Source organism: Mus caroli, chromosome 1 (assembly GCF_900094665.2).
Source record: "Mus caroli chromosome 1, CAROLI_EIJ_v1.1, whole genome shotgun sequence".
NCBI classification, from domain to species: domain Eukaryota; kingdom Metazoa; phylum Chordata; class Mammalia; order Rodentia; family Muridae; genus Mus; species Mus caroli.
In genome coordinates, this window is record NC_034570.1 from 41,142,589 (window position 1) to 41,167,446 (window position 24,858).

Below are 24,858 nucleotides of genomic sequence, written 5' to 3' on the forward strand. Positions count from 1 at the left end.
GTCATGAGAGGAGAGGTGATTCATATATATATAGGATATTCTAATTTTAGTACTCGGTAGGGTGCAGCATCTGTCAGCAAAGAGAACAGAGCCATCCTGTGAGCAAGAAACAGAAGCTGACAAGCAAATGAGGAGACAGGGAGCTGTGTGCTGTGTAATCACCGATATTCTAAAGAGCCTGTGGGCTAGATAGGTCCGGAGCATCTCCATAAATAGTCTAGTACACCAGACTCACCCCTAGAGGAGACCCTGGAGCTGGAAAACTTGCTCTCTGGGCTTCCTCCTCCTCAGTGCCTTGCCTGCAGACAGTATGGCTTCCCATCTAGCTTGAGAGATGTTCTCTCTGGCTGCTAATGTCCTTCCCAGGGCCCTCTTCTACATCCTCTTCCATGTTTGTCTTTTTAGAACCAGCTGGGTTTGGGGACCTTGGGATATTGGGGGTGAAGCATGAGGCAGTTTCCTGGACCAAATTTTAGACCATCTAAAACCAAGCAAAGTTAAGTGACTTACCCCAAGACTCAAAATTTTACAAACCATTGTGCAACTTGTACGATCTTATGTTGTTTCTCACCGGTCCCCTTAACTGTTTTTCTGATTTGATGTTTTCTTTATTTAAATTTCAAATGCTTTCCACTTTCCAGACAAGTCTCCCCTTTGGAACTCACCCTTCCCACCCCCTTTCCCCTGCTTCTATGAGGGTGTTCGCCCCCACACCCACCCACTCCAGTCCTCCTGCCCTGGCATTCCCCTACACTGGGGCATCGAACACTCTCAAGGCCCAAGGGCCTCTCCTCCCACTGATATCCAACAAGGCCATCCTCTGCCACATATGTGTCCAGTGCCATGGGTTGCTCCATGTGTACTCTTTGGTTGGTGGTCCAGTCCCAGGAAGCTCCAGGAGTTCTGCCCTATTGACACTGTTGCTCCCTCCATGGGGCTGCAAATCCCTGCGGCTCCTTCAGTCCCTTTTCCAACACCTCCATCAGGGACCCCAGGGCTCACTCCAATAGTTGGCTTCAAGCATCCACCTCTGTATTTGTCAGGCTCTGTCAGAACCTCTCAGGGGACAGAAATATCAGACTTCCATCAGCAAGCACTTCCTGGCATTCATAATAGCGCCCCAGTTTGGTGGATTTATATGGGATGGATTCCCAGGTGGGGCAGTCTCTGGATGGCCTTTCCTTCAGTCTCCACACTTTGTTTCCATATTTCTGTTCTGTGAGGATTTTGTTCACCCTTCTAAAAGGCAAGGAAGCATCCACATTTTGGTCTTCGTTCTTCTTAGAATCTTTGATATTCCCAGCTTTTGGGTTAATATCCACTAATCAGTGGATATTACATACCACGTGTGTTCTTTTTGACAGAGTTACCTCACTCAGGTTGATATTTTCAAGTTCTATCCATTTGCTTAAAAATTTTCATGAGGTCATTGTTTTTAATAGCTGAGTAGTAGTACTCCATTGTATAAATGTATCACATTTTCTGTGTCCATTGCTCTGTTGAAGGACATCTGGGTTCTTAACAGCTTCTGGGTATTATACATATAGCTGTTATAAGCATAGTAAAGCATGTGTCCTTATTACATGTTGGAGCATCTTCTGGGTATATGCCTAGGAGTGGTATAGCTAGATCCTCAGATAATACTATGTCCAGTTTTCTGAGGAACTGCCAGACTGATTTCCAGAGTGGTTGTACCAGCTTGCAATCCCACCAGTACCACCTCTTTCTCCACATCCTTGCCAGCACCTGCTGTCACCTGAGTTTTTCATCTTAGCCATTCTGACTGGTGTGAGGTGGAATCTCAGGATTGTTTTGATTTGCATTTCCCTGATGACAAAGGATGTTGAACATTTCTTTAGGTGCTTCTCAGTCATGTTGTATTCCTCAGTTGAGAATTCTGTTTAGCTCTGTTCCCCATTTTTAATAGGGTTATTTGGTTCCCTGGAGTCTAACTTCTTGTGTTCTTTGTATATATTGGATATTAGCCTCTCCATCGGATATGACACTGGTAAAGATCTTTTCCCAAACTGTTGGATGCTGTTTTGTCCTATTGACAGTGTCCTTTGCCTTACAGAAGATTTGCAATTTTATGAGGTCCCATTTGTAGATTGTTGATGTCAGAGCATAAGCCATTGGAAATTCCAAAGTTCAGGAATTTTTCCCCCTGTGCCCATGTGTTTGAGACTTTTCCCCATTTTCTCTTCTATTAGATTCAGTGTATCTGGTTTTATGTGGAGGGCCTTTATCCACTTGGATTTGAACTTTGTACAGAGAGATAAGAATGGATCAATTTGTATTCTTCTACATGTTGACTATCAGTTGAACCAGCACCATTTGTTGAAAATGCTGTCTTTTTCCACTTTTTTTTTTAGCTCCTTTGTCAAAGATCAATTGACCAGATGTGTATGGGTTCATTTCTGGGACTTCAATTCAATTCCGTTGATCTACCTGCCTGTCACTGTACTAATACCATGCAGTTTTTATCACTATTGCTCTGTAGTACCGCTTGAGGTCAGGGACGGTGAATCCCCAAGAAGTTCTTTTATTGTTGAGAATAGTTTTTGCTACCCTAGGTTTTTTGTTATTCCAGATGAATTTTAAAATTGCTCTTTCTAACTCTATGAAGAATTGAGTTGGAATTTTGAAGGGGGTTGCATTGAATCTGTAGATTGCTTTCTGTAGGATGGCCATTTTCACTATATTAATCCTGCCAATCCATGAGCATGGGAGATCTTTCCATCTTCTGAGATCTTCTTTGATTTCTTTCTTCAGAGACTTGAAGTTCTTGTCATACAGAATTTTTACTTGTTTAGTTAGAATCACACCAAGATACTTTATATTGTTTGTGACTATTGTGAAGAGTGTTGTTTCCCTAATTTCTTTCTCAGCCTGTTTATCCTTTGAGTATAGGAAGGCAACTGATTTGTTTGAGTTTATTTTATATCTGGCCACTTTACTGAAGTTGTTTATCATCTGTAGGAGTTTTCTAGTAAAGTTTTTAGGATCACTTAAGTATACTATGATATCATCTGCAAATAGTGATCTTTTGACTTCTTCCTTTCCAATTTGTATCCCTTTGACCTCCTTTTGTTGTCTAAGTGCTCTAGCTAGAACTTTAAGTACTATATTGAATAGATAGGGAAAGAGAGCAGCCAGAGGGCACCGAGACAGTATCCAAATTAACAACATCAGAAATTAAAAGGGAGATATAAAAACAGAAACAGGAAATTAAAAAAAATCATCAGATCCTACTACAAAACCCTATACTCAACACAACTGGAAAATCTGGATGAAATGGACAATTTTCTAGATTTCTAAATATCAGTTACCAAAGTTAAATCAGGATCAGATAAATCATCTAAACAGTCCCATAACTCATAAAGAAATAGAAGCAATCATTAAAAGTCTCCCAACCAACAAAAAGCCCAGGACTGGATGGGTTTAGTGCAGAATTCTATCAGACCTTCAAAGAAGACTGAATACCAATACTCTTCAAACTATTCCACAAAATAGAAACAGAAGGAATATTATCCAATTCATTCTATGAAGCCACCACTAAGCTCATATCAAAACCTCACAAAGACCCAACAAAGAAAGAAAATTTCAAACCAATTTCCCTTTTGAATATCAATGCAATAATACTCAATAAAATTCTCATAAACCCAATCCAAGAACACATCAAAATGATCATTCGTCACAGTCAAGTATGGTTCATCCCAGGGATGCAAGGATGGTTCACTATACGGAAATCCATCAATGTAATGCACTACATAAACAAACTCAAAGAAAAAAAACCACAAGATCATTTCATTAGATGCTGAAAAATCTTTTGACAAAATTCAACATCCCTTCATGTTAAAAGTCTTGAAAAGTTCAGGAATTCATGGCCCATATCTAAACAGTAAAAGCAAACCAGTAGTCAACATCAAACTAAATGAAGAGAAACTTTAAGCAATCCCTTAATCGCTTCTTAATAATTTCCCAAACACACAGCAGTAACCTCTGGGGTTACTTACTGACTGATTCTCAGGCTGGTATCAGAATTCTGTGTATCTCCAATCATCCATTGGATGGAGCACAAGGTCCACAGTGAAGGAGCTAGAGAAAGTACCCAAGGAGCTGAAGGGGTTTGAAGCCCCATAGGAGGAACATCAATATGAACTAACCAGTACTCCCACAGCTCCTTGGAACTAAACCACCAATCAAAGAAAACACATGGTGGAACTTGTGGCTCTAGCTGTATATGTAGCAGAGAATGGCCTAGTCATTCATCAATGGGAGAAGAGGCCCTAGGTCCTGTGAAGGTTCTATGCCCCAGTATAGGGGAGTGCCAGGATCAGGAATGGGAGTGGGTAGGTTGGGGGAGCAGGGGGAGGGGATAGAGAAATTTTGGGAGGAAACTAGGAAAGGGAATAATATTTGAAATGTAAATAAAGAAAATATTTTAAAAATCAAGAAAAAAATGAATTCTGTGTATCCCATTAGAAGCTCCAATTTCAAGTGCAGAAAAGGCTTTGCTTGAATTTTTACAGTACTAGAATAATTTAGATGCTGGAGACAAGTGTATTGGGAATGAAGACCCCTTGATCCTTGGGTTTTGTTCTTCCAGTCAGCCATTCTCAAATAATCTTGGTTGTATCAAAGATTCTAATTTGTTCCTAGTATTTTACCTTATGATTGTTGGGGCCATGATGAAGAGATGTGAGACAGGTGTGTGGGCAGGGGAGGGGGGGTTTCCTTCCCCTCATACACCTTGGTTGAATATCTTTGAATCATGTTGACACTCAGAATATGGTAGCCCATGTGGACTTTGAATGGACCTCTAACAGCAAGCCATTGGGTGTAATATTTGGCACTGTGGCTTAATCAGAGTATGTAAAGGGTGGGTGTGAAAAAGTGTTCATTAATTTTGATTTATCTGATATATCATATCACAGCCTCCTAGAAACCCTAGGATGGGAGCCCACTGGACAATTTGCTTCAAATTTGACTCAAGAGCTTATAGAGATAAATCCCAGATATGTAGCAGCACCGCACTAAAGAGAAGAATCTACCTATTTGGAGAAAGCCAAGAGTGACCTGGGTCTGAGATCTACTTATCTTTGTGCCCAATGTCTGCTAGATAACAAAGGCTGTGTTTGTTATTGAGCGGCGTTAAAGCATGATGGTACAGAAAAGGAATGAGGGGTCTTTTCCTATGAAAATATTCAGCAGAATTTACAAGGGAAGAAGTTACTTTATTGAACCCTACCTACCTAGAATTGCACTTAAAACTGCAAATGGATGTTATTAACCTATAGCTACACATTGCTTCCAACATTTATAGTGGATATTTATTTCAAGGTTGCTTTCAACTCACTGGCTGCTTTCAGTGAAATATGTTAGACTAAGTTATCACCCACCCCCCATACCCTATTACATTATTATAGGTCAGAGACATGGACAAGGAACATAATTTGATATTACAACTGTGCCCTCATCTTAGCTTGTAAAAGCTGATTCTGTGGAGAGTCCAAAGCATTGTGAGGTTGGTTATAGTTTTCTTAAAAAGCAGCTTAAATTTAGACATGTTGAATACACAGTATGGAAACAGACTAAGTCCAGAGTTTTAAGTGGTTGCAAGGCATATGATTGACTTGTTGCAAGATTGGGCAAAAGTTCACTTTCTGATGGTAGAAGTTTTTCTAGAGAAAGTTATTACCATAGGAATGCCTAATGCAGTCCCAGTATTTTCCCTGAAGGTTTTGGAGCCTATAAATAGACTAATTCTACTTACCATCTGACCTCCAAAACATTCCTCAAACCATTGCTTGTATTGAAGAGATAATGTCAGTAAAAACATAGGACTGGTATATGCTATGCTACTACAGCACAGATTCTGTTTTACTTTGTTGGTTTAGTTGGGGTCTAACTGTGCCCCCCACAAAGGTTCACATATTTAAAGCTTAATCCTTAAGGTGGTACTATTAGCAGGTAGTGGACCATAAAGACGTGGAGCCTGGTATCAGGTCTTTAGTTAGATCAGATAGCACCTACCCTTAAAGGTATTGTGAGAGCCCAGTCTTTTCTCTGCTCTATGTGATCACATGTGTGTCCACATTGCCACCCAATATTTGTTCAAGGTATGTGGGTAAATGCAAGCAAGCTGGACAGTAATCATGTGGTAACAACTCCAGATCCTAGTTGGTAAGAAGGAAAGCAAGAATGTGGTTTTTTTTATGTAGAGACATAGCTGAAGAAAGACAAGGGGGAGCTTATTCAATGATGAGCTGTTTTCAAGCTCGAAGGAACTTTGAGGCTTCCAGTATCTAGAGTTTTCCCTGGGTGTTAAAAATTATCATTGTTCATATTATTTTAACCATACATATAACTAAACCATGTAAATGCATGCTTTTAAAAATGTTGTGATTCAGTAAAATAAAGAGAAGAAATTTTTATCTCAGTTCTTCAAAGTATTTTTTTAATATTTTTTTATTACGTATTTTCCTCAATTACATTTCCAATGTTATCCCAAAAGTCCCCCATACCCTCCCCCCACTTCCGTACCCACCCATTCCCACTTTTTGGCCCTGGCATTCCCCACATTTATATGTACTGGGGCATATAAAGTTTGCAAGTCCAATGGGCCTCTCTTTCCAGTGATGGCCGACTAGGCCATCTTTTGATACATATGCAGCTAGAGTCAAGAGCTCCGGGGTACTGGTTAGTTCATAATGTTGTTGCAGGGTTGCAGATCTCTTTAGCTCCTTGGGTACTTTCTCTAGCTTCTCCATTGGGGGCCCTGTGATCCATCCAATAGCTGACTGTGAGCATCCACTTATGTGTTTGCTAGGCTCCAGCCTAGTCTCACAAGAGACAGCTATATCAGGGTCCATTCAGCAAACTCTTGCTAGTATATGCAATGGTGTCATCGTTTGGAGGCTGATTATGGGATGGATCCCTGGATATGGCAGTCTCTAGATGGTCCATCCTTTTGTCTCAGCTCTAAACTTTGTCTCTGTAACTCCTTCCATGGGTGATTGTTCCCAATTCTAAGAAGGGGCAAAGTGTCCACACTTTGGTCTTCGTTCTTCTTCAGTTTCATGTGTTTTGCAAATTGTAAAAGATTTAAGTTTTTAAGATGAATTATTCATCTGATATTTTTCTTAGGCATAGTTTTCTCTTAGTGACTTGTATCAAGTTAGTTTAATTGAAAAGCTATAAATGAGGAAAAACAAAAACCATTGCTCTTTTTATCCTATTTTCATAAAAGTATTTTCTTACTCAGATAACAATGTGACCTTACCTCAGAGGAAAAGAAGTTTGGAATTTGGTATACAGTTATTTCTAAATATAAAAGTGTGGACTTTAATTAAAGACAAATGTACTTGGTAGAATAATCTAGACTTCCCTCCAGGATAGCCATCTTCCAGATCCTGTCTTTCAAATTGCTGAAGTTACCCGGTGCAATCAGTAATGTTCATATTTTTGTTGTTCTTCAAGCAGTTCTACTAAATAGACCTTTGATATTCTACATCAATATTTTACACTATCAGCTTCTATATATTTCCTCCTTGCTTTTGTGTTTTAGCAGAATTCCTGAGCTAAAGGTTCACTTCTGTTCTTTTACAACACATTAGCTCTTCTGCCTGCATATTGAGTTTCTTTTCTTTTCACCCCAGTTAATTTTAGACCTTAAATTCACGGGTTATTTCAGTTTTTATATAAATTTAGTATCCTCTCTTAGTGCTCTAGAATAATACTCTCAAATGAGGTCTTTTTTGCCAGTGTCAAAGTGTGTTTTCTTCTGCCTCTGTGATGCTCATTGCATGGCAGTGATTTCTCTGTAATCATTCCTAAGATGACCTCATCTTGGTAACTGTCGGTTCTCGCTACATTCACCACTGCCTGTGTGTCCACACCCATGGGTGGGAGAGAATTTAAGTTTTCATGTGACAGAGGAGATAAAATATGCCTCTCAACTTCACATTACAATTTGGCTACTTTCTGTTCATCCAGAACATGGCCAGGTAACTATCTCATCTCTTCTAGTGCGGCACACATCTCGAGATGAACACTGTTATTACAGGCAGTTGATCATAAAGCATCCTTGATTTTATTGCTGCTATTGTCTTTTTTGCTGGAAATTTCCTGAAGGCTTTTGCTTTGCCCAAGACAGCACTTGTTTTCACCCTTTACCTGAGGCCAGTTTCAGCCACTAATGATTCTCACCCAGGTGTCCTTCTTGGCTATAGAGTATATGTAATTTGCCTTGTTGTTGGGAATACTTAATCCATCACAAACTTCATTCTAAAAGTTAAATAGGGTATGAAACATTCCCTCAGCTGTACTGTATGTAACAGCACAAAATGTCTAAACAAATTAAAGGTTGAAAATAGATCAACTATTTTTCCTAATCACAGAACTATGAGATTAGAAATCAGTTGTAGGGCACTGGAAATATATGTCAAGGGTAAGGCACTTGCCTGTCATAAGAAATGTCTGATGTTCAATCCCTAACAGGGAGAAAGAGAAATGAGGAACCCAAGAAAGGGGGCAGGGAGGGAGAAGGAACACAGGACATGTAAATAAGCATGTTTTTGGAAGTTAGTCATTCCTGAACTACCAGTGACACAGAGACTTAAAAGAGAAATGAAAAGGTATCTTGGGATAAATGACAATTGAAATAGAGCATGTCAAACCTGTGGTTGTTCCAAGAAGAGATAGGATGACCATAAACACTTCTATCAAAAGGAAACTCCCCTTATATATTGCAAAATTCAGATGGACTACAAGTGTTGCTCAAAGTTCATGTAAATGAAACGAAGGTTGTTTTCTTCTGTGAATCAAAAGACATCTTAAAAGAGAATTTATCTCCATTCCATTATTCCATTCTAGTCCCTGGGCAACATTTATATTCATCCTGAGAACAGGGTAACGTAGAGCTTTCAGATTTTCATAAAGTACTCCAGGACCTAGACGGCAAAGCTTTTCATCTTTTTGTCTAGGAGACAGCCTAACACAATCCAGCTTTCATGGCACTGTCATTCTTGTCAAGTTTTTTCCAGTGCCTTTTAATAAAATGGGAGCAGAAATAATAATTGGGAAATGGCCTGTGTGCTATCATAATACTGCTCACTGGGTGAAAAGTGCATTTGTGAGCAAATCTGAAACTGCCTAGCAACTGTCTCCAGGCAAAGGGGGCTGGGACCCAGCTGCCACTGTCTTTCAGGAGCCAGCAGCCTGTTTTCATACACTGACAGAATATCTGTTTGGATAGCTGGGATTCCAGTGTTAAGGTACAGTTCTCAGCAACAATGAATTCTAAATATTTTGTTTTTTATTGACACCTTTAACCTGTATGACTAAATTCTATCTATCTCTGTATAAATATACAGATTTTTGAAATATAATGAATTATATTTCATAATAAGGTGAGGTTGTAATATTTTTTAAAACCCTGGTAATTCCTTTTCAACTTAAACTCTCACTTTCTAAGTGGTCCAGAACTCTACCCCCATTCCCACATACCTCTATGAGCATAGGGTGTGATGTTGAACATGCCTCAGGAACTTTTTAGACACCTCCCAAAGAACCTAATTCCTCTCCTGGTGGTGACCTGCACTTACTCCTCATCCTTGCTTCAGAACAGAGCTAAGTTGACAGCAGTGATACAGAAGTTTCTAGAGAAAGAGAGGATCATGTAAGGAGTATGTTAATTTTTCTTTGGGGAGTAGAGTACTTTAAACATATAGAGGAATGTAGTCAATACTGCAGCTTCCAACTGGTTGAGTTCTTGGTGATCTTGAGCAGTCAGCCTCTCTAGTACTTTAAAAATAGGTTTTATTCTTTGAGAATTTCATACATCTCTTCAATGTGTTTTTAATCATATCAACACCTTGACCCCTTTCAACTCTTCTGAGAATCTCCCCCACCATATCTTCTTCCAAACCTTTATCATATTCATTCATTCTCTCTCTCTCTCTCTCTCTCTCTCTCTCTCTCTCTCTCTCTCTCTCTCTCTCTCTCTTTCTCTCTCCAACCCAGTTCGAATAGTTCCAGCATGTCTGCATGCACATGGGTATGGGGGCATGTAATAGAACACGGATTACCTACCAGGGGCCACATACCTGAATAGAATCCTGCATCCGAAGCTGTTATTAATCACCAAGAGCTACTCAGCTAGTGGTAGAGCATAATGACCTCCACTCATTCTGGAGTTTTGACTGGCTCCATTTAATGCAGGTCTTGAGCCACACTCATTTATTAAGCTATAATCCATGTGATCTTGCTCTCCTACATTTGAGTATATGACACATAAGTCTTCTACTCCAAACCCTTGCTATAACCCTTCAATTATGTCTTCCACCACTCCTATTTCAGACTTCTGTTGTGATATCCATAACTACAGAGTCTACTCTTTATAGCTCCTCCTGACTGGCTCCTAGATTTTCTCTCCATTCATACCTTTAAAAATCTTTACTAAACTATATTATCTTAGCTTGTACACAGCAAACAATTAGGTTTGTTTTATGATGGGAGCATAAATTGTGTCATGTGCATAATTCTGAAAACCACATCTTCCTGTGCTCTACTGGATAAAACTGAGTTATATGGCTGAGTCCAGATACAAAGAGATGATATGCTTATTTCTTAGGGAGAAATTTCAAACTACTCTGTCCATTGGGTAGGACTTAGAATCTACTCTAGACATGAGGTTCCCTGCCTGTGTAAATGCTAAAACAACATGTCTGCAGGTAGATCCTCCACCTGCAGAGAAACGTATAAAAGGGAGACTTCCTTGCCATTTCCAAGGCTCACTTAAGATCCACAAATGAGGTAAAAGAGAAATTTTTCTTAAGATATATACTTCTTAGAACATATATAGCCCCTCATTTTTAACTCTAACAAAGTTAGCCAACAGAAAGGGATATAGCCTTCCCTAGCAATGGAAGCAGGCATTTTTCTATCCCAATTTCTTGTGATTTGTTTCCAATAGAGAAGAACTAGAGAGAGATGCAGGAAATTTCTAGAAAGCACCCTTGCAGTTCTTTCTCACTCTAAGCTATGGAGTTAGTCTCAAGAAAGAAAGGGAGAGGAACTAAGGGAAGATAGACTTCTGGTAGTTGAAATTACTGGATGGCTTTTAATTCTTTACAACACAAAGATTTAACAAAGCAGAGTGGAAGAAAAGAAATGTAGGTTGGAAGAACAGGAGGGAAGGGGACAAGGAATATCAACACACTGGAATAAAACGTGACATTCTGAGATATAATTGAAAGGGCTAGGGAGGTCTGTAGAACCTGGACGCCATAGGGGAAGGTTATTTAGAACAAGTGTGGAAAAGATGACGTATAGACCAGAGCCTAGAAAGCTGATTTGGGGTGCGAAGGTAATTACTTCTCTGGTGCTGGGACAAGATATATGACAAATGCAACTTACAGAAGGGTTTAACTTGGTTTACAGTTTGAATGTCCAGTCCATTGTGGCAGGAAGGGCACAGTGCTGGAGCACAAGGCAGCTGCCCACATTGCATCTGCACTCAAGAAGGAGAGAGCTATGAGCTATGAACTATGAACTATAAACTCTGGAGAACTGTCTAGTCAGTCCAGGACCCTGGTCACCAGGATAGTGGTGTCCATATTTCAGGTGAATCTTCCCGCTTGTATTAACTCAGTCTAGAAATTCCCTCATAGATAAGCCTAGAGCAGTGGATCTCAACCTGTGGGTCATGACCCCTTTTAGAAAACCCTAACTCCAAACTATTTACTTTATGATTCATAGCCATAGCAAAATTATAGTTATAACATGGCAACAAAAATAATTTGATGGTTGGGGGTCACTGTATTAAAAGTTGAGAACTATTGACCTAGAAGTTTGTCTTATAGAATCTATAAGACTTCTGCAAGAATCTACAATGTAGTTGATGTTTAGATCCTATCAAAATTGACAATATTAGTCATCACAAGTCCACCCCTTATAAACCTAGATTCCACCTTGTGTTTCATAGACTCATGATACAAAACCCATCTGATCCAACTTCAAAACTCTTCACTGTATTCAAGACTTACAGTGTTTAAAAGCCCCAAATCTCTTCTGAGAGTCAAGGCTACTATGCATGCCTGTATGTCCATTAAAACTAAGTAAACACAAGTTACATAGATCCAACCTAAAATGACACAGAAAACGAACGCATCCACATTCCAAAAGGGAAGAGTAGAGCTCAGCAGGGAAAGATTGGACCAAAGTAAGATCAGAACCCAACAGAGCAGATATCAAGTCCCATGCTTTCACATGTAGCACTTGGGCTTATTATGGGGATCATCATGGCTTCAACAGCCTTGGGTTGTCCTACCCAAAGGTAAATAGAGGAAAACAAATATTTTTTCTGTACTTACAAAAGTAAATAATAATAGGAAAAAATTAAGGATCATCAGAAAAAAAAACTAAAATGTTACAAAAGGAAATCAAGCAGTAGGTTCTCAGATAAATGAAATAAAATATGAATTATTTCTAAAGTAAGTAAATATAAAATGATTGTAATTTTAATTTGAATGCAGTTTGAGAGGGATTGGATAACGGTTTTTTTTTGTTGTTGTTGTTGCTTAAGTTTATGCAGAATAGTTCACTTGAGAGGAGACAGAATCCACGGCACTTCATCACACTGAAGCATGCCATGACCTCCTTATTGGCTTTGATTTGGGCTTAGAAAAAAAATCAAAGAAAAGAATGAAGAACTCAGAAATAGATTCCAGTGCATGTGGGTATTTGATATATAACAAACGTGCTATCTTAGTAAAAGGACATTGTAGGTTATTTTTTAAATGTTCCTGATCTAGTAGTTTAATAATTTCGAGAGAATATATATTACAATTATTCCAGGCTGATTAAAGAAAAGGAAAAATAGTCTGTGTGTGTATACACAAAGATTCTTCAACTTGAATAAGCAAGATGGCACATGGAAGATATTAAGGGGAAGGAATACAGTAATAATTTTAAACTCTCTATTGCCAAGGGTGAAATCAAAATCAAAAAAAATCAAAAGAAAAATGAATGTGTTAAAAAGAAAAAGCCTTGACTTTAAAGGGGAAATTATAGACAAGGAAACTGTCTGGAACACAGGATAGTATACAAAGCTCTTACAGTGAATGAACCAGACATAACCAAACACAAAGAAAGGGCAGGTAGGGTCTGAAGAAAAAGCATATAACTGTGAGTGTGCATGCAACTTTGCTAGGAAGGAAGAACAGGCGAGAATCCAGCAGCCGCCTTTCCATTCCATTCCCTTTCCATTAGAAAGAGCGAAGAGGGAAGTGCCGTGCTAAAGAGACTTGGGGAGAAGGGTCCTTTCAAGCATGCAGAAATGTTTCAGCCTTTTAAACCTGTAATCGAGGCTGAAGTAACAGATTGTTGATTAGGCCGAGACTGGTGAGAGTCTCAGGGGGCCAGTGCCCCTCAGTGTGTGAGGGCACACATCTATCATGTATCAGACAGCCACTAAAAGGATCTTGCAATGATCTCCACTACATTCATGACCAGGGAGGAAAAGCAATGAGGCTTTAGAATTTCTGCTTTACTCATGAGTGAAACTGGGCTGATGCTATTCTCATCTTTCCTTAAGCAGAACAGTATCTCGCTTCCCATTTAGGAGCTGTACGTTAAGTTACACTAGGTTAAGGTTCATCGGTACTGAACACAGGTCAAACTGAGTCCTCACGGGCATCTCAGAAGAGCTTTTTGGAGGTTTTCTTGGTTAAGTTGCTGGGCACATGGAAACTATTTTTTCTAGAGACATTTTAACAAAAGTGTTTCTTCGGAAAAGGAAGTCCATTTACAACAATAAATATATATTTGATAGTTATATCAAATATATATTTGATATATATATCTAGATAGTTAGACTTTATTTTTTATATCCCACTTTCTCTGAAAATTAAGAAAGAGAGAGAGAGAGAAAGAACAAAAGAACGAGAAATTGAAGTCACTTATGTTCTCATACTTTCACCCAATCTGTACCCCTAGGTGATGTGTTTATAAAAAGATAAGGAGAAGAAGGGGATATGGTCTATGGGGGTATATGGTGAAGTATCAGGGAAGGGGATGTCTCAGTAGGCCTGTGCCGAGGCATCCCTTTCCCTGAGAGACCACACAATGGTATAATGTAGAATAAAGTTTATTCAGGACATGGGGAGAGGAGTTAAGGGGGTAGTAGAGGCAGAGAAAGGCAGGGGGGGGTGGTAGAGGTCAGCTATGTGCACTTGAAGAGAGGGGGAAGGGACTAGGAAGTTAAGGGGAAAGGATAGAGCAAGGGAGCAAGAAAGGGACAAGAGAGAGAGGAGGGGGCATGAGCCCCTTTTATAGTGGGTCAGGCCTACCTGGCTGCTGCCAGATAACTGTGGGGTGGAGTTTAGAGAGAATGCTAACATTGCCCCATTTTGGTTTAATTAAAAAAGAAAAAAATTAGAAAAGGTGATGGTAGAACGGGAATAGAGTGGTCGTGATATCTGACTGCTTCATGCTAACATTGGGGCAACTTGTCTCTAGGGAAACTAGAAGAATGGGTATGGGAGGTGTTTGTCCACTCTTGGAAGAGTTGGCTGTTTCCTTTCTGTCTAGAGTCTATGGGGCCATCTGAGGATAGGTCAGAAGTCACAGTCCCAGTAGAAGCATCTGTGTCTGAGAGGAGATTGGAGCATCTGAAGTTTGTTTTTCTGGAGCTGTCCTAGATGTCGTAAGCACCTGGACTTGACAAGATGCTATCTGGGTGGAGTCTGTTGGGTCCATGAGAGGCAGATCTGAGTGGGTTTCCTGGAGCTTGTAAGTTTACAAAAGCAATAGCAACATGCGTTAACAACATGAACTGTCTTTAAGATGAGCCTTTTGTGGAGCAGAAGGAACAAGAACTTCTGATTAAAAAGTTGGATTGTATAGTGGAATGTCTTATTAGAATTAAGCAAATTTATAAGAACTCAAATAATGTTAGGACAGTGGCATTGCAAGAAGAGGAAATATGAAGCATTTAATTGATGGAAACCAAGTTTAGGTAAGGATTGCATCGGTGAAAGCTTTTTCTAGCTGTCAAGCTACAGTACCTTAGCTGTCAATGTAGTCAGAAGTCTGAGAAGAGTAAACAATAATCTATCAGTTACATACCAGTTATATATTATTTAAAAAATGACAGAGTCCACTAGCCAACAGATCCCTGTGGTCTCCACGGGAACTTGGGCAGAGTCAGTCTAGCCTTCAAGCACAGAAGACACGGGGCTTTTTCTCTGTGGAATGGATACGCGTGACATGAGAAATGGCTTTCCTTGATTGAGCTAAGTCATTTGGCTCAGGGTATCTGGTTTTGTCCACTGCATATTTCAGTAATTGTCATATCACAATCCAGGCAGTATCTTGTAGCTGTGTTCACATCTTCTGAGACTTCATGAGGTCTGTTAAAGGCTTTGGGAATTCTGTCTGTCATAAACTTATATTTAGCAGACTTCTGACGGGACTGAGGGCCATATCGATTGATTATAACTGAATAGAATTTAATGGCAGTAATAAAAATCATCATCAATCAAGACAGGATAGGAATGAACATTGTAAGTAACTTTGACGTGCTGTGTAGGTAGAGAAAAGCACATTTTTGCATTAGCAAAGAAACATTTGGCTAGGACTAGAATAAGAAAGCTGGCAGCAGTGGCATAAGATGGTGGTGACAGAAAATGAGTTTGTCCAGGCAGGTTCAGGCCTGTGACACAAACTAGGCATGCAGGCTGTGAGAATAGGCCAGGGGTGTGGGAGCATGAACAGGTAAATGGTTGGGCATAGGGAATCTCTTCCCATTTACCAGACCACTGGCAGTACATATGAAGATCTCTTAAAGTAATTGGATCTAGTGTGCCATTAAGTAGCCATTTGGAGTCATTGTCTAACGGATCCTGAGTCCAGACCTTATTGCAGAAGTGTACTAGTTTTGATGCCCTCCAGTCGGGTGTTACTTCAGAGATTTGACATTTCCCAGGAGACATCCCAGTGGGTGCCTGGGGATAAGTTCGAAGACAATTTGGTATCCATTGGGTGATGGGGATATTACTGAACTATTCGTACCAGCATCCCGAGAAGAGTTTAGTAACAGGCTATGAGTGTACAGTGAAGCTAAATGTTCAGGTCATCATGTGAATATCTAGACGCTCAGATATCTCAGAACCGCCAAAAAGCAGTATAACCTAGATCTAGAAATTCTGGAACGACTGCAAGAGCAAGAGGGATTATGAAACACTTTCAAGAAAGGAAGTCACCCAGGGGTCTGGACGGGGCATTGAAATGTGTTTGTTTGAGGTTTGTTTTGTTTTTTTTTGCGGTCTATGTGAAACGTGGAACTGAGTGGTTGGTGTGGGCCTGTCTGACTTTGTAACCCACATGGTAGAGGCTAGCTCAATGTGGACCACGCTGGAGGCAGCAGCTCCCATGGTAGAGGTCTATGAGTCCCACCACGGCCAGTGGGTGGCAGTGGTTCTGCACAGTGGGGCCTCGGTGTGGGCAGCGCCATGCTGCAGGCCCCGAGGCAGAGGTCCCGCAGGTCCTCACTAGTGTGGGGCAGTGACTGCCACAATGGTGTGTTTCCTTTGATTGGGCAAGGGGTGGGACCTCCTACTAGCATTCGGAACTGGAGGCCCAGTCTGTTGGAGTCCACAGTGGGCCCAGAAAAGGCAGCACCCAAAGTAGCGTCTTGTATCCCAGAGATTTGAATGCCATTCACTGCTAGCACTCGCTTCATATGTGAGAGAAACAATTTGACTGTCTTAATAGATTGGGGAAATCATTTTAAAGATGAGTTACTCATGTATAGGTATATACACACACACACACACACATATATATATATATATATATATATATATATATATATATATATAAAAACTCATCTTTATACTCACACATATATATGTGTATATATATATATATATGTGTGTGTGTATGTATATGTATATATATATATATATATATATATATATTCCTTGAAATGGAAAATAAGAAGCTTCCTTAATTTAATTTAATTTAAAATTGAAAAAAACAGGCTGGAGGGATAGTTCAGTGAGTAGGAGTGCAATTGTGAGGACCTGGGTTCAAATCTTGAGACGGCCCCCAGCATGGTTGCATGAATGCCTGAAATCCCAGTGCTGTGGAGAGCAGAGACGGGGGTTGCTGTAGCTCACTGACCTCCAACCTAGCTTCAGGTTTCCTGATTGACCTTGTTTCAAGGAACTAAGGAAGAGTGTGATAGAGCAGAACACCTGATGTCCTTCTTTCCTGTACACACACCTGTACACTTACAACACGCACACACACACACACACACACACACACACACACACAAAGAGTCTGGGGGATGGCTCAGCTGGTGCTTACTGAGCATGCACAAGGCCCTGGGCTCCATTTCCCTGATGTGCATAGTGTCCAAAGTAGTGACTGTCTATTATCCAAGCACTTTGGAGGTAGAGGAAAGAGGATCCAAAGTTCAAGGCCAGCCTCAGTTGTGTAACTGAGAGTCTGAGTCCAGCCTGGGATATGTGAGACTCTGCTTTAAAAATTATACTAAAACAGAAACAATCTCCTTAAACTCAGGAAGAAGAATGTCCCTATTGCTACTTTTGTTCAGTTTCAGCCAATATGTAATAAAAAAAAAAAAAAAAAAAAAAAAAAAAAAAAAAAAAAAAAAAAGAAGACAACAGATACCATGTCAGATAAACTGTACAATATCTTAAGGCCTTACAGAGTAGCTGAGGTGGACTGTATGTGGAGGACTGTCTCTCTAAGAACCAGAAACATTCTAGTCATGGAGCCGAAGATCAGAACCTGACTGGCTCACTCTCAGTGAGGACAGAGCAACTAATGAATGCTTGCCATGATCTATATAGCTCAGGGGAAAGTATGGGGCTTGAACACTGGGGGACAGAAAGCTAGCTTCTGATGAGGTTAGTAGAAAAACTAAGTTGGATATATTTTCCTTTCTGTCCTTCCCCTTTGAGAGTGTGTAGGCATATGGAATGTGGTTGGCTACTTCCTCTGTGAGGTAATACCCATTGCCTCTAGGGGCCACAGTTAACATGACTCCACCTAGCAACACTAGTGAGACCCAGCTTGTCCGAGCCAAGATACAACATACTTGCTGGATGCCCTAAGAAGAGGACAATTTTTTTTTTCTTCTTCTGTTTCAGGGCTGTTATCACACAAGGCTCTGAGGAAAAATATTAATAATGTTAAAGTTTTGCAGTCCATTTTGAAATGAACAAGGCTTTCATGACACATCTTGTCTTTGAAGATGAGAATACAAGAAGACAGGTAATCACAAAAGCAAGTCTTTGTCTTAGTTAAGGTTACTGTAATAACAAAACAAGGTAGCACAGACTAATGTTTATAATAAAAAGATTTCTCTCTGCTCTGGAGGAGTCAGATATGGGTGGTAGCATGATCAGGCTCTAGTGGGAACACTTTTTGATTCATAGATTGCTATTTTCTTGGTGTTTCCTGCAAAAGTGGGTAAAGAAAGGGGTGAACAAACTTCCTAGTGTCCTTTATAAAGATACTGTCTTAGCTCTGTTTCCTATGCTATGATAAAATAACCATGACAAAACTCAATGGTGGAAGGGTTTATTTAGCTCACAGACACAGGTTACAGTCCATCATGGTGTGGAAGCATGCCATGGTAGAAGAGATTGTAGCAGCTGGCCACATTCCACTTACAGTTGGAAGAGAGTGATGAATGCATACATATATACTTAGCTTGTGTCATCCCCCCCCCAATAATAATACAGTCCAGGATCTCTAAGGAATGATCCTGCCCACAGTGGACAGGTCTTCCCACCTCAATTAATGTAGTTAAGACAGCCCCTAACAGATATTCTCAGAGGCTAATTTTAATCTAAATAATCCTTCTCAGGTCCTGCCTCTTAGATCTAGTTAACAATACCCACCATCACAATCTAGCCCTATCACTTCAAACACAGCACCTTTTTTTTTTTTCCCCAAGGGTCTCTCTGTGTACTACTGGCTGTACTGGAACTCACTCTGTAGACCAGGCTGACCTTGATCCAGAGATTCATATGCCTCTGCCTCCCAAGTGCTGAGAGTAAAGGCATATGACACCATTACCCAGCTAAACACATCACTTTTTTTTATTGGATATTTTCTTCATTTACATTTCAAATGTTATTCCCTTTCCAGGTCTTCCCTCTGGAAATCCCATATCCAATACCCCCTCCCCCTGCCTCTCGACCACCCACCCACTCCTTGTCCTGGCCTTCCCCTACATCGGGACATTGAACCACCTCAGGACCAAGGGCCTCCACTCCCATTGATGCTAGATAAGGCCATCCTCTGCTACACATGAGGCTGGTCCCTCCATGTGTACTCTTTGGTTGGTGGTTTAGTCCCTGGGAACTCTGGGGTGTCTGGTTGGCTGATATTGTTCCTTCTATGGGGTTACAAACCCCTTGAGCTCCTTAAGTCCATTCTCTAACTTCTTCATTGGGGACCCTGTGCTCAATCCAGTGGTTGCCTGTGAGCATCTGCCTTTATATTTGTCAGGCTCTGGCAAAGCCTCTCAGGAGACAGCCATATCAGGCTCCTGTCAGCAAGCACTTCCTGGCATCCACAATAGAGTCTGGGTTTGGCAACTGTATATGGGATGGATCCCCAGGTGGGGCAGTCTCTGGATGGCCTTTCCTTCAGTCTCTGATCCACACTTTGTCTTCATATCTCCTCCTGTGAGTATTTTGTTCCCCCTTCTAAGAAGCACTTGATGCATTCACACTTTGATATTCCTTCTTCTTGAGCTTCATATGGTCTGTGAATTGTATCTTGGGTATTCCAAACTTTTGGCTAATATCCACTTATCAGTGAGTAAACACATCACTTTTAACCCACAACCTTTTACCTCTTGTCCCCATGGGCTTATGGCCATTTTATACTATAAATATATACTCATTACAACTTAAAAGTTCCCATATCCCAGTGTGGTAGTTTGAATAGCTTCATGTATTTTAATCCTTGGCCATATGGAGTGGCACTATTAGGAGGTGTGGCTATGTTGGAGTACTTCAATATGTAGATGGGCTTTTAGGTCTTCTATGGTCAAGTTCTGTCCAGTGTGGAATGAGAGTCTCCTCCTGGATGCCTTCAGATTAAGATGTATAACTCTCAGCTCCTTCTCCAGCACTAAGTCTGCCTGCATGACGATAATGGGCTGAACCTCTGAAGCTATAAGCCAGCCCCAATGAAATGTTTTCCTTTGTAAAAGTTGCTTGGTTGTGGTGTCCCTTCACAGCAAAAAAACTCAAACTAAGATACCCAACTTTATTCTCATAGTCATTAAGAGAACTTTAAAAATCCAAAGTTTCTTAACTATAAACTCCTATAAACAAAAACAAAAACAAGTTACAAGCTTCCAACATATAACGGCATAGAATAAACATTCTTATTCCAAAAGCAAAGACTCGGAGCATAAGAAGAATAAAAATACCAAAGCAGAACTGAATTCCAACAGGGCAAGCATAAAAGCCTATAGCTCTTTCTTTATACAGCATATTATAGCTCTGGAGCTTGTGATGGTATCATCAATGTGATTCCAAAAGGATTTGGAAGCCCTATTCCTCCACCCGTGCTACTTACAGCACACACAGCTTCTCTCTTAGGTCCACTCTACTCCACACTTGCAGCTCTCCTTGGCAGACCACTTAGGTGTCCTCGTCAATAGCATATCAGGGCCTCTCTTCACGGTTTGCAACTCTGCCACACGGTGCCTGGCCTCAGCGGATCCCCAGGATCTTCTCAATTTTGCATCTTCCATACCTTCAAAACCAGCATCATGTGACAACCTTGCCAATTTCTGCTGCCAGCTTCAAGTCAGTCCAGCTCCTTAGTCGGCAGCTATCTAAGCTTCTATGTTCTCACCAAGAACACACTTTCCTGTTGCCCCAGTGTCAAGTACTAGGTTTCTCTAAAATCTCCTTAGCAGTTATAGACGTTTGCAGATTTTTCTGTTTCTGCACCTTCCCTCTCTGAAATTTTACTTTTCCCATACACCTTTCCTTCACCAAACAAATTAGCTCATCATCTTTAAATTTAACTTCACGTAAGTTTTTAGGACATGAACAGAATAAAGACAGGTTCCTTAACAAAATGTCACACGGTCGGCCCCAGCCAAGTTCATGACAAGAGAGTCCTTGGTTCTCTCTTTGAAACCTTATGAGCCAGACCTTCACTGTCCTTCACTTCATTCTATACACTGTTGTCTTCCAGGTTGCCACTAGAACATCTTATTAAGCCCTGTTTACAATACTCAGTGTTTTTTGTTTTTTGTTTTTTGTTTTTTTTATCCCAAAGTTCAAAATTCTTATACATTACACTCACAAAACAGTTGCAAAGGCCTAAAAGTCACAGGGTCAGTTTTATCACAACAGCAAACCCACTTCTCACTACCAGCTTCCTTCTGTCTCAGCTTTTTTTCCTGTTTCTTGGATAGAAGACACAATGGAAACCAACTCATGAGAGAAAGGGTTTATTTAGCGCATGATTGGAGGTTATATTCCGCCATAGTATATAAGTTATGTATGGTAGGAGCTCTAAGTACCTAGTCACATTACATATGCAGCCAGGAAAGAGTAATGAATGCACATATGCATGCTCAGCTTACTTTCTCTATTCATCCAATCCAGAATCCCATGCCTAGGGAATGGTCCCGTCCGTGGTTGATAGGTCTTCCCACCTCAAGATAATAAAGACAATCTTTTGCAGACATTCTTAGAGACTAACCTTAATCTAGACAATCCTTCGTAGATATTCCCATAGCTCTGTTAACAATACTAACCATCATAACTGTGAATTCTGTTATGGAGGGATTTTTTGTGACCTAATTTACCCTACAAATTCCTCATCTCCAAGTGTCCTACAGTGTAGGCTAATTTCAATGTATGAGCTTTAGGGTGGATACAACTGTTTTGGGCCATTCAGTCCTACAAAGCTGAATCCTAGCTATTTATTAGGATCATACTTGATTACTTTTTCTCCACCAATTATGCACTGCCAAGAGCTTTGGAACTGGACTGTTTTCCACAGTTTGGTTTGTTTGTTTGTTTGTTTGTTTGATTGATTGATTGATTGATTGATTGATACCAGTACTGTTTCCACTAGTTTCTGCTCCTTTGCTCTCCCTTCCCTGTCTGCTATCAGCTAGAATGTATAAATGTGAAGACTGCTTCACTTAAATTTTCTCTTAAAGAGAAAACATAATTAGTATTGACTGTAGAACAGATGCATGTGTATTTTATGAAAGAGAAAACTGGTTACTCTGTCTTATGTGGCTGTAGGGTGATACAGTTGGGATGGAGATGATGGAGATGTCTAGTGAACCTTATCATTAGAGTCAGGGCTTTCTGATTGCTTTACTTAAATTAGACTTCTTGTAGCCAATCTCAATTCAGAGATCAGGCTGGTTGGGAATCTATTAGGTTGATAAGAAACTAAATTGAATTTCTTGTTCATAAAAACTGGGTGGCCCCACATCAGATGGAGGTGAAATTTGGCCATAACTAGATTCTCTTTGGAATTGAGTCAGCCATTCCCTAGAGAAAGGATTTTAATCAAAATATGCATCCTTATCAATAACTCTCCTTAATTTGGAGGCTAGTCCCTAGATTGAGGAGGTGATTTATTTCAAGCCTGAAAAGGTTTAGGGGGTTCTTAGAACTTTAAGGTATCAAGGGAACTTTCAGGGAACAAGACAAGAGGAGGGGCGAAGCACTATGTTCCCTTGTTTAGCACACAAATCACACATGTGTCACCTAATACAGCTACTGTTCCAATGAGAATGCTGCAAAATTTCAAATAAAATGCAAAAGGATAAAACAGTGAGGGATTTATACTGCCTAAGAGATTTTACAGAATGTCGGGAAACCCAGATAATGAGACCACAAGGTAAGTGCAGCAGCAGTGGGTAGCTACCTACCTCTTAAGAAGGACCCTTGGGTCCCTTCTTAACATGACCCTGGGCTCTCAGAGAACTTCAAAACTTGCCTATCTAGTTGCTTTGCAAAGAAAAATATCTTTATTTTATTCTGATTAAATATAATTAATGTTTATTGTAACAAGCTTTTACAATTTTTGATTAGTGTGTGGTATATGTATATATGTTCACTATGCACATGGGAGGCTAGAGTTCACAACTGGGTGTCTTTCTTTGGCATTCTCTACCTTACTTTTTGAGACAGAGCCTTTCATTTGAATTTGGATCTTATAGTCTTGCAAGACTAGCTGGCCAGGAAGCCCCCAGAGATCCCAGGGATCTGGGTCTGGGATTACAGGTACGAATGACCACCTTAGGCTTTTTAGATTGGTACTTAGGATCAAAACTCAGATCCTCACATCCATACAGTGAGTCCTTCCCTGACTGATTCCCTGACCCCAGCCCTAGCGTAAAAAAGTGTTTAAAGTTCTGAAAATGTACAGCTTTCTATTACATTTTCACATCCTTTTGCCTTGGCTACCTTGGTTAACTCAAGGAACAGACATACAGGATTCCTTCATCTTTTGTGTGTGCGTGCGTGCCTGCTTCTTTTTTCTTGAAGTATGGAAACTCAAACCCAACAAGAAGTAGTCCTATTAAGCATAGGAATCTTAGAAGACTGAGGCAAAACTAGCCTCAGACTGGTGAGTTATAAAGGGAATTAACTTGTGAGGACAAGCATAGCATGCCCATATACTTTCTCCCAGACCAATGCGTTTCAGTTAGGATTTCTGCAGCGTGACTGGTTTGTGCCACACTCCACACTCATGCACAGCACTGTCCTAATAATTGCAAATCCATCCATCCAAGAACGCTTTATTCCATTGTTTTGTAATTTAAGATCTTCCTTGGCGTCTGTTATCAGTCATAACAAATCACCTAGCCTGGTGCTTATGGGCTCCGTGCTTTGTAACTTAGACTCATTTTCTTCCCACTTAAATGTTCCTGCTCCTGGCCATTCCCTGCTTTTAGCGTAGGCTATATACACTTAATCCCTTTTTCAACAACTGAGACATTTGTTTCTTGGTCTGATGAAAGCTTTTCCACTTCTCAGCGGAAACACTTATGATTGTGTCTTATCCCTTAGACATTTGATGAGTTTCCTTATAGCTATTTGCTACTCATCTCATAAGTGTCCCGTACCGTAGAGGCTGCACATCAGTGCTGCTGATGGAATTCACATAGAAGGCCATGAGCTAGAGCCTTGCTCAGGAATACAGACGCAACAGAAAAAAAAACCAAAAAAAAAAACCAAAAAACAAAAAAGGACTGAGTACTTTCTGTTCTGTTCTGCTTTGTTTTGTTGAGACAGGGCTTCAATATGTAGCCAAGGTTGGACTCACTCCTAATCCTCCACCCTCTTCCTCCCAAGTCCTGGGTTGTAGGGTTGTGCCACTGCACCAGGCTTAGAAGGCTTTATTGAATTGTTCAAACCATGTGGTCTGCCACTAGGGATTCAAAAGCGTTGATAGCAGCCCATCTTCTTTTCAAGTCCTGGTAAACCAACTCAGCAGCAGGGGATATTGTCCACATGGGCTGAAGGACTAGGAGCTAGATGGGAAAGATTGTTACTTAGAACCAAGGCCAGATTTAGCAGGCCAGTGAGCCTTTGGAAAGCAATATGAAATGCATTGGCTTTGGAGTCAGGCCTGGGTTCAAATTTAAGTCCAAGCGTACATCAGTAGTTGCCTTGTATTTCCCATTGCCTTCTATTTAAAACAGGAACCATCGCCGCATGGACTATTTATTGTAGAAGGCTTTGTGGGTCTCAACTCACAGCTGCTCAATGACTAGTTACAGCAGCTTGTTTTCCATCAGAGGTTAAC

General features: G+C 40.4%; 1 protein-coding gene across 4 annotated transcripts in view; it reads left to right on the plus strand.

Moving 5' to 3' along the window:
• Nucleotides 1-9,226: 9,226 nt before the first annotated feature.
• Nucleotides 9,227-24,858, plus strand: part of C1H2orf88 (chromosome 1 C2orf88 homolog) — a 40,953-nt gene continuing 25,321 nt past the window's right edge. For 2 of the 4 annotated variants that reach the window (XM_021169048.2, XM_021169038.2), the window contains exon 1: nucleotides 18,095-18,312. The gene's annotated coding sequence lies outside the window, so the exon portion shown is untranslated. Of the gene's footprint in view, nucleotides 9,279-18,094; nucleotides 18,313-24,858 lie in introns of those variants that run through there. The other 2 variants (XM_021169043.2, XM_021169060.2) reach the window with 2 other exon arrangements.